The 9512-nt window shown below is 48.2% G+C and overlaps 1 long non-coding RNA gene across 1 annotated transcript; it reads left to right on the top strand.

Annotated features, from left to right (window-relative positions):
- Positions 1-7571: 7571 nt before the first annotated feature.
- On the top strand, positions 7572-9177 carry LOC139434308 (uncharacterized). The gene is made up of 2 exons (XR_011643669.1): positions 7572-7701; positions 8764-9177. It is a non-coding gene; the product is annotated as an uncharacterized lncRNA (long non-coding RNA).
- The last annotated feature ends 335 nt before the right edge of the window (positions 9178-9512 follow it).

The following is a 9512-nucleotide window of genomic DNA, read 5'->3' on the forward strand; positions in this document are numbered from 1 at the left end:
CGATGAAGTCGCTCCTCGTGGCCCTTCAGCCGGGGCCCGGTATAGGGGCTGCTAGCGGGCCGCCTGCCCCTCCTTCGGTTGCTGCCCCTCCTTCGGTTGCCGCCCCTCCTTCGGTTGCCGCACCTCTGTACGAGGATGCCTTGTCGCTAGCGGCTTCGGCTAACCTCTTCAATGAAGAGACGGAGAACGGAGAACGAGGTCCCGCTCGAGGAGTTTTCCCTCTCCTCTGCTCAGGGGTCTCTGCAGGACGGGGAGGACGGCTCCATGGCGGCCATCATTCGTACAGCCTTGGAGCACCTGCAGATTCCGGTTCCGCAGGCCAACTTGGCTCCGGCTAGTGCCTTCTTCAGGCGTAACCCAGCCCGTGTCCCCCTCACCGTTCCTCCTTCAGAGGAGTACCTGAGGGAGCTCCAGGCATGCTGGAGGGACACCAGGGCCTTTAGCCGCACTGGTTCCGATGCCCGGACCTTGGCTGCCATGCAGGACCCGGCGAGGGCGGGGCTGGGTGGCATGCCACCCATTGAGCCTGCCATCGCCTCCCTGATTCTGGCTCCTGACGAGGCTTTAAGGCCTGAGGTCAGGTGCCCTCAGCCTCAGTGCAGGGTCACGGATGGGCTGCTCTGTAGGGCCTACGACGCAGCGGCACGCATGGGTCGTACCGGGAACTCCCTCTCCCATCTAATGCTGGCCGTCTCCGCCTCGCTGCAGCAGGCTCCGGCCGAGCCTTCTTTGCTGGGCCTCAGCGATGCATCACTGCAGGCCTTTGCCCTAATGACTAGGGAATTGGGACGAGTTATGTCTTTTCTGGTACAGACTCGTCGCCAGGTTTGGCTGGCCCAGTCACCACTGACGGAGACATGTAGGAGGGTCCTACGTAGCGTGCCAGTCGAGCCAGGGGAGCTGTTTGGGTCAGCTGCCCTGGAGACACTGGAGCGCGCTGCCCAAGCGAGGCAGACCAGGCAGCAGCTCTCGGGTCTTCGCAGTCCCGCGGCCGCTCCCGGCAGGCCCAGGGGCCGCTCTAGCAGCCGCGCTCAGCCACCGGCTTACTGGGGTGGTCGGCAGAGTTCCCAGCGGCCCACTCAACCGGCCAATGACTTTCGTGCCCCAGGTCGCCTGGCTTCCAGGCGGCCTCGCGCTTCAGAGCCTTACCGGCGCCCCCCGAGGGGCTCCAGGGGCCGGGGGGCTAGGCCCTGAAGTCCCGGGGCCGGTCGTCGGCTGGTTTTCCCAGCAGCAGCTCAGCTACTGGGCTGCCTGTATTTCCGACCCCTGGGTGGTTTCCACACTAACCCGGGGCTACGAGTTGCAGTTCCGACGCCGGCCCCTAGCCTTCGGCCGGGTCAGAATGACAGTTGTCAAGGACCCGGCGAAGGCCTTAGCGCTAGCCCAAGAGTTGTCCGTCCTCTTGGCCAAAGGCGCAATCAAGCCAGTGGACCCCCTGCGTCAGAGCGTTGGGTTCTACTCGACGTACTTTCTTGTGAGCAAGAAAGTTGGCGGATTCCGTCCAGTTCTGGACCTCAGAGGAATCAACAGATTCCTGAGGGTACTACCCTTCCATATGCTAACCACAGCAGACACCCTTCGTGTTGTCACACAGGGGGAGTGGTTCACAACCGTGGACTTGAGGGACGCCTACTTCCACGTGCCAATTGCATCCCATCACCGGAGGTTCTTGAGGTTCGCCTTTCAGGGTCGACATTATCAGTTTCGGGTGCTTCCCTTTGGTCTCTCTCTCTCCCAAGGGTGTTCACCAGGGTTGTTGCGGCAGCACTCGCTCCCCTGCAGGCACAGGGCATGAAGGTCCTGCCATACCTGGACGACTGGCTGGTTTGCGCGCCGTCCCGGGCCCAAGGGGCCCAGGATACGGCGCGCCTCTCATCCCACGTTGCCCGGTTGGGCCTGACAGTGAACACCGGGAAGAGTTGCCTGGACCCTTCCCAGCAGGTCACTTATCTGGGGATGGTCCTAGATTCGGTCACCATGAGGGCCTACTTGACACCTCGTCGTGTGGACGACATTTCCCACCATCTTCGCATCTTCAGACTAGGCAAGAGGGTGCCTTACATACAGTTCCTCCGGCTCTTAGGCAGACTGACAGCTGCCTCAGCCGTTGTGCCCTTGGGCCTGTTGTCACTGCGCCCCATGCAGATGTGGCTGAACAGCCGTCACTTGGACGCCAAGCGGCACAGGCACAAGAGAGTCAGGGTGTCTCAGCGGTGCCTCCACTCTATGTCCCGCTGGAGGGACAGGGCCTATCTCCTGAGGGGTGTGCCCATGGGCACCATCCCATCCCGCCGGGAGACTGTCACTGTGGATGCGTGGGGCGGTGTGGCAGGGCAGGACTGTGCAGGGTCAGTGGTCTGCCCAGGAAGGTGCACGCCATATCAATGTGCTGGAGCTTCGAGCGGTGTTGCTCGCACTCATGCACTTTTTACCCCAACTGGCGGGCAGGCATGTGCTCGTTCGTTCGGACAACATGTCCGCAGTTGCCCAAATCAACCACCAGGGGGGCGCCAGGTCCGCACAGCTGCTCCGCGTTTCGCAGAGCCTCTTGCCTTGGGCGCTCCCCCGCCTCACCAGTCTGCGGGCAGTTTTTCTGCCAGGGGACCTGAATCAGGTCGCAGATTTCCTCTCACGGCGCAAGCCTCCACCGGGGGAGTGGAGGCTTCACCCGGAGGTGGTGGAGATAATTTGGAGCCTCTTCGGCAGGGTCGAGGTGGACCTCTTTGCCTCGGAAGAGTCGAGGCACTGCCCCCTCTGGTTCTCCTGGTCGGAGGTGACCAGCCCATTGGGTCAGGATGCCCTGGCGCACGACTGGCCGGACACTCTCCTGTATGCCTTCCCGCCGTTGCCTCTGATACTTCAGACGCTTCAGAGGGTCCTTACCCAGGGGCACAGGCTCCTTCTAGTCGCCCCCCGCTGGCCGGGGAGAGTCTGGTTCCCACTGCTACGCAGTCTCTGCGGCAGCCCACCGTGGCGTCTCCCCGACAGGAAGGACCTCCTGTCACAGCTCAAGGGTCAGATCTGGCATCCCGACCCTCGCCGCCTTCAGCTCTGGGTTTGGCCTCTGCAGGGCCCAACCCACTGTTGAGCGGTGTCACGGCATCTGTCAGGGAAACTATCCTGAATGCCAGAGCTCCATCCACTCGGGCACAGTATGAGTGCAAATGGAGGCTCTTCTCCCACTGGTGTGTGAGTAAGGCTGAGAATCCGGGACATTGCTCCGTGGCCACCATTTTAGAGTTTCTGCAGTCCCTTCTGGATAGTGGACGTTCTCACTCCACTTTGAAGGTGTATATGGCTGCTATCTCTGCCCGACATGTCGGAGTCGATGGCGCCACAGTGGGGCGCCACAGGTTGGTGTCCCTCTTTCTAAGAGGGGCTCTACGGCAGCGCCCCCCTAGTACCCCAAGGGCCCCGGCTTGGGACCTGCCCCTAGTGTTGGATGCACTATCATCTCCTCCCTTCGAACCCTTGGCCCAGGTCGGGCTTAAATGGCTGTCCCTGAAGGCAGCATTTCTGCTTGCCATAACCTCAGGGAAGCGAGTCGGAGAGCTTCATGCCCTCTCCGTAAGCAGTACATGCCTGAGGTGGAACTCCGATGGCTCGGGTGTCACCCTCTGGCCGAATGTGGCGTTCTTGCCCAAGGTGCTTCCACTAGCCCACTCCAATCGGCCTATCCAGCTGGCACGCTTTAACATTCCACAGGAGAACGGCACACCTGAGTTGCTGTGCCCTGTGCGTGCCCTGAGGGCGTATATTGATGCTACGGCCTGTATACGACAGTCAGAGCAGCTCTTCGTTTGCCATGGCGGCACTAGGAAGGGTCGTGCTCTCTCGAAGCAGCGGCTGTCCCACTGGGTGGTGGATACCATCACATGTGCCTATGGGGCCAGTGGCCGCCCCCCGCCATCAGGGGCCAGATGCCACTCTACAAGAGGCGTCTCAACATCGTGGGCTGCCCTAAGAGGGGTGCCCCTGGAGACCATCTGCGCCGCGGCGTCATGGGCGTCTTCGGGCACATTCTCCAGGTTCTACCGGGTCAATGTCGCCACTCCTCACCCCCTGGGGGTGGTCTTGTGGCCAAGCTCCGCTGCTTCCAACTAGGTGAGTAAGTGCTTGGATTCTTCATGACATGGTTGGTATAGGTCATCCAGTGCTAAAGCACCGCCTCTGGCGGTCAGTAGGGACGAAATAGAACGATAGTTACGGCTGTAACTACGGTTCTATGAGTCCCGGATGACCGCCAGAGTTTCCTGTCACTCAGAATTCTTGTGTGCTCGCGAGAAGATTCTGGGAACAGATCCTCTGTCGACACCGGCTGATGTAGCCGGTGTCACGTGGGTCACAGGTGACTTTGTTGTTATTGGTACTCGAGCTGCGCATGCGCGCGATGGACATATCCAGTGCTAAAGCACCGCCTCTGGCGGTCATCCGGGACTCATAGAACCGTAGTTACAGCCGTAACTATCGCTTTTCGTTGTAGCAGGTCAGTTTGTTGAGTTAACACCTTTTAAGTTGATGCCATGTTTCTTTGAGGTATTTTTCTGTTAACCTCTTTTGTAGGCCTAGTTATTAGAAGTTATTGATTTATGATGTTTTCTGTGGACTTTCGAGTAAATAAAAAAACCAGTTTATTTAAACCACTCCTGTGTCCTCCTGTTGTTCATACCCCTCACTGTTTATTCATCATTCAATTCATTCTATATTGTACTCTGTAGATTGTGTACATTACTTTTCACTTTACTGCTTTTTGCACTCCTGGTTAGAAGCTAAACTGCATTTCGTAATCTGTACCTGTAATCTGTAATCTGTGCAATAACAATAAAGTGTAATCTAATCTTGAGCAGGAACAAATGTATTTACTTAGTACATATCTGACATTAACGATTAAACACATTTGTGCATTCTTTATAAATACAAACTGGTCAAGACCACTGACGGAAGTAGTTTTGCAAAGTAATGGTTCTGTCTTTTACATGTAGGATTCAACCCCCCTTGTATTGATTTGTTTTAAAATGAACAGACACTTGAGTCATTCATTTGTCGTGATATAATAATTGTTCATCTGCAACGAAGAACGCCAACGCAAATTCCGCCATTGCAAACAGTCAAGCCGACTCCGAGCTGTCTGACTTCAGGCAAGCTTTTTGAGACCTCCCCCAGCTGCAATCGGCTAATCTACTTTCAAGGCGCCACAATAATAATACAAATGATGGTTATTACCTTACTTTTGTCTATTTATATTCTTCTGTGTTGCGTTTTTAAGGTGCAATGCCAAGACACATTCTTTGTATAAATCAGCACCACATTTGTAGTTCTTCCGGTTTGCAAAGACATAGGGTCTTAAAAATATATATCTACTAAGTATATACAATATCTAGTATAGCCAAGCTATTAATTACACTGCATCAAGATTATGTATATTAACACAAATATGTTGGTTTATATTAAAAAAAATATGTTGGTTTATTTAAGATATTTTAGCTATTCTAGAAATGGGGTTTTTTGGTTGGTTCTTTCTTTTTTGGTTACTGTGAATATCTACAGTATTGTTGGTTACGAATATCTACAGTACATTGTTGGTTACTGTGAATATCTAGCACATTGTTGGTTACTGTGAATATCTACAGTATTGTTGGTTACGAATATCTACAGTACATTGTTGGTTAATGTGAATATCTACAGTACATTGTTGGTTACTGTGATTATCTAGTACATTGTTGGTTACTGTGAATATCTACAGTACATTGTTGGTTAATGTGAATATCTACAGTACATTGTTGGTTACTGTGATTATCTATAGTGCATTGTTGGTTACTGTGATGTTCTACAGTACATTGTTGGTTACTGTGATTATCTACAGTACATTGTTGGTTACTGTGATTTTATACAGTTGGGACGTTACTACTGCTATTTCTACAGTAACTCCAGAGTTGCTGTAATTTTTGGTTGGAGACACGGTATTATACTCTAAAATCGTATACAGTAATTTACTGTGCACAAACACTGAAAATACTCTGGATTTCACAGCCATTTTTTACAGTGTATATCTGGAGGATTGATAGTGTGACTCTGAAACTGTGGAGGAGTCAAGTTTGGCTCTCTCAAACCTCAATTATTTTTCACAAAAAAACAATACCTATAACTTAACACAAATAATCAAAAAGGAGGTTTAATTATTAAACCTTTAATCTTCGCCTCTCACAGACACAAGGGGGCAGTGAAAACTGTGACGCAGCTCGTCAGTTGGCTTTGAATCTGGGAAGTTAAAATGATATCTGAAGTGTTGCTTCAGTACCACACAGTGATCATTTTAAAATCTCTCCAGTCCACATGCCCTCCATCATCCATCCATCCATCCATCTTCTCCCGCTTATCCGCCGTCGGGTCGCGGGGGTAGCAGTTCCAGCCCTCAGCTCATTCCAAATATAGAGCTAAGTAGCCTACGAGGATAAAGGAGTGTGATAATGTTAGTCAGTGATTCTCTGCCTCGGAGGCGATGGTGGGGAGTGAATCCATCGGGATTATGTTATCTGTTCTCAAAAGTCCAGCTATATTGGTGAGGTACTCAGGAAACTGCATTTCAATTTACCTTCAACACTTCATTTCAAAGATTATTTTTATGAAGTGTGACGGGAATGATAAAAAGTTTCTCTTAAGTTCTTACTGTATTTAAGGAAGTATAATTCCTATATTTTAAAAGGGGTTGTATTAACTGATGATGGAGGTTAGCACACTGTGCTGCTTTACTGCAACAAACACAAAGCCAGAGCTCATGAATCTACAAAAATATGTTGTTTCTGCGTCTCTCGGTGTCTCGATTAGTGAAATGTAGTGGCTGCTTGGGGAACCATGACAAACTTGGGGCACAGCCGGTACACCGGAGGGTTTAAATTGAAATGAAGGGGAATTCCAGCTTTTCTCAAGGATGAATTTCAACAAATATGTATCTTGTTGCTGATATTTGGAGTCAAAATGTCATATGCAATATGTGTGTTATTGTACTTTTGTTGATTAATGAGCATTTGCCAACTAATCGGAAAATGATACACTAACAAAAAAAACATGAATCACTTAAAAACTTAAAAAATATATAATAATAATAATTGCAAAGAAATGTAATAAATTGGTGAGAGAAATTCTGGAAAATTTGAAAAGGAATACACTTGTTCTTTATTCAGTGGCCTAGACTTTAAATCAAATGTCATTGAAATCCATGACGCTATTTTTTGAACTGGCAAATGGCTGTTTATACTGACATAATACAATCAGTGTTTCACATTGTGCACCTGCAAAATGTATTATTGTGCATCCTTATCTTTGATGAGCAGTTATTGGCGCTGAACTCTAAATTAAATCAGTAACTCACTATTCATTTCCAGTTTTTGCTCCGAATTTACCTATGTGAAATAAAAATGTAAAAATTCAAGTGAAAACAATTCGAATGTCCACATTCAGATCCCAAAAATTCAAGTGAAAATCGACATCAATATTTCGGTGTATAAAATTCGATGTCAAAATTGCGATGCAGCATCATCCGGGCTACTCAGACAGCGACAACGCACGCCGCCGTGTGTAGGGGCAATCGAGCCTTAATGCAATCAAACCGACTTCTGGCCTATCAGAGCACGGCTTTGTCAGTCATGTGATCACAACAACCCGGGAGAAAAATGACGGAGAACAGTGGGGCTCGCCGCTCGGGTAAGTAGTCAGTTTGTGCTCTTTATTTTACAAGCAGTGAGGGCTCGACAGCATTTGTATCTTACATTAGCTAGCTAAATGAGTGAAGTAGCCTTGTGCCTTGCTGTTAGCAAGCTCCGTAGTTATCATTAATTGAAGTAAATCACAACGTTACTGTGTCCTTTTGTGTGTGGGGGACGGTTTGCAAAGTAACGTAACGATCACTTCGGTTAGATAAGTCAAGTCGACCATGCTACACTATACGAAATACTCTCTTACAAAAGCCCTGCATTTAAACATGTTAATATTACTTTAGTAAAAGTATGCTAGTATAATTAGGAAAGTGCTGTTAAAGTATTTAAAGTAGACACAAGTTATAGGCTACTATTATATTATATCATTTGTTTTATTGTTATTACCGATGCAAGAGTTGACTTAACTCATTTTGAACAATGAGCTAACTAATGATTACTTTCATAATGGTTTAAAGCGCTGATTATTTTTCTACATTAATAGATGCAGGTCTGGTTTGTTCAAACTCTCCAAATAGGCTATTAGGACATGCTTTCATAATTACCCAGAGTCCGAAGTGACACCTTTACAATGTTAAAGCTGTTAGATAAATGTAGAGATGTAAAAACTAAAATATTCAAGATAGTGTAGTGGAAAAGAGAGTTTTTAAAATGTTTTTACTAAAACAAAATCTCTTGTTTTGGACTGACAGTAATGATTCAAGAAATAGTAGATACATAAATACACACACATCAATCTGTGTGCATTTGTTGTGGATGGAACACAACAAATGGTGCTCTTACCTGTGATGCCTCCTCCAAACATTATAACCAGACTGTATCATTCAAACTATAAGTAACAGTTTTAGCTACTTGACTTTAGGCAAACAATTCAAAAGACAAAATCAACACAATTTATTGAAAGACCAGTCTTTATTTTACGGTGCCTCTCCTTTTGTTTGTATTATTAAACCCTGTCAATCTAAAAAACTGAGCAACTCAACAGTTAACTTTATATTTCTTATTGTACAAAGCATCTATTACACTATTTGTTCCCCTCTCATATTCACAGGATGGATGACTTGAAACTTTGGGGGAGACCTCAGCTTTATGAACGTCCTGTCTGTTGCTTTGGCCAGAGAGGACCAAGGGTCTTTTCCTGCGAGGAGGACCTGGCCTGAGGGAGGAGGACCAGGCCTGATGGAGGAGGACCTGGCCTGAGGGAGGAGGACCAGGCCTGAGGGAGGAGGACCAGGCCTGAGGGAAGAGGACCAGGCCTGATAGAGGAGGACCTGCACCAGCTGCACCTACAGAACTTAGCCCATGCTGGGCATAGCTGTTACCACCTGCACAGGCCTAGCCTGTCACTTTATTTGACAAAATGTGTTTACTTAATCAATTAACAGATTAACATTTAGTTTAACTTATGATGGTTCATGCTTGATAACGCTTTGTTCACATTTCAATAAATTGTATTTGCACTCCTTTTGTCCGTTATTCTTACTGAAAATGTTAAATTACACATTCACATCTGACTGAAATTGGCACCATTTATTTGGGTATACCCAGTCTCTGATAGTGTTGCGTTATTATGAGAGTGCTCTGTTTGATTCTGAAATTGTATATATTTATATAAATATATACGATAGGCTATATATATATATGTGTGTGTCCCCGCATCTATAGCCTGTTATTGTCTCATTATACCGCACTGTGAATGAATTAAAAGTAAATATATAAGTGGTCATGAACACATCTGTCCATCAGACAGAGGGCTGCTGTGCCTCCTGTCATCATTAATGGACGTCTCTTTAAAATGAC

This window comes from Pseudochaenichthys georgianus, chromosome 8 (assembly GCF_902827115.2).
Source record: "Pseudochaenichthys georgianus chromosome 8, fPseGeo1.2, whole genome shotgun sequence".
Taxonomy (NCBI): Eukaryota; Metazoa; Chordata; class Actinopteri; order Perciformes; family Channichthyidae; genus Pseudochaenichthys; species Pseudochaenichthys georgianus.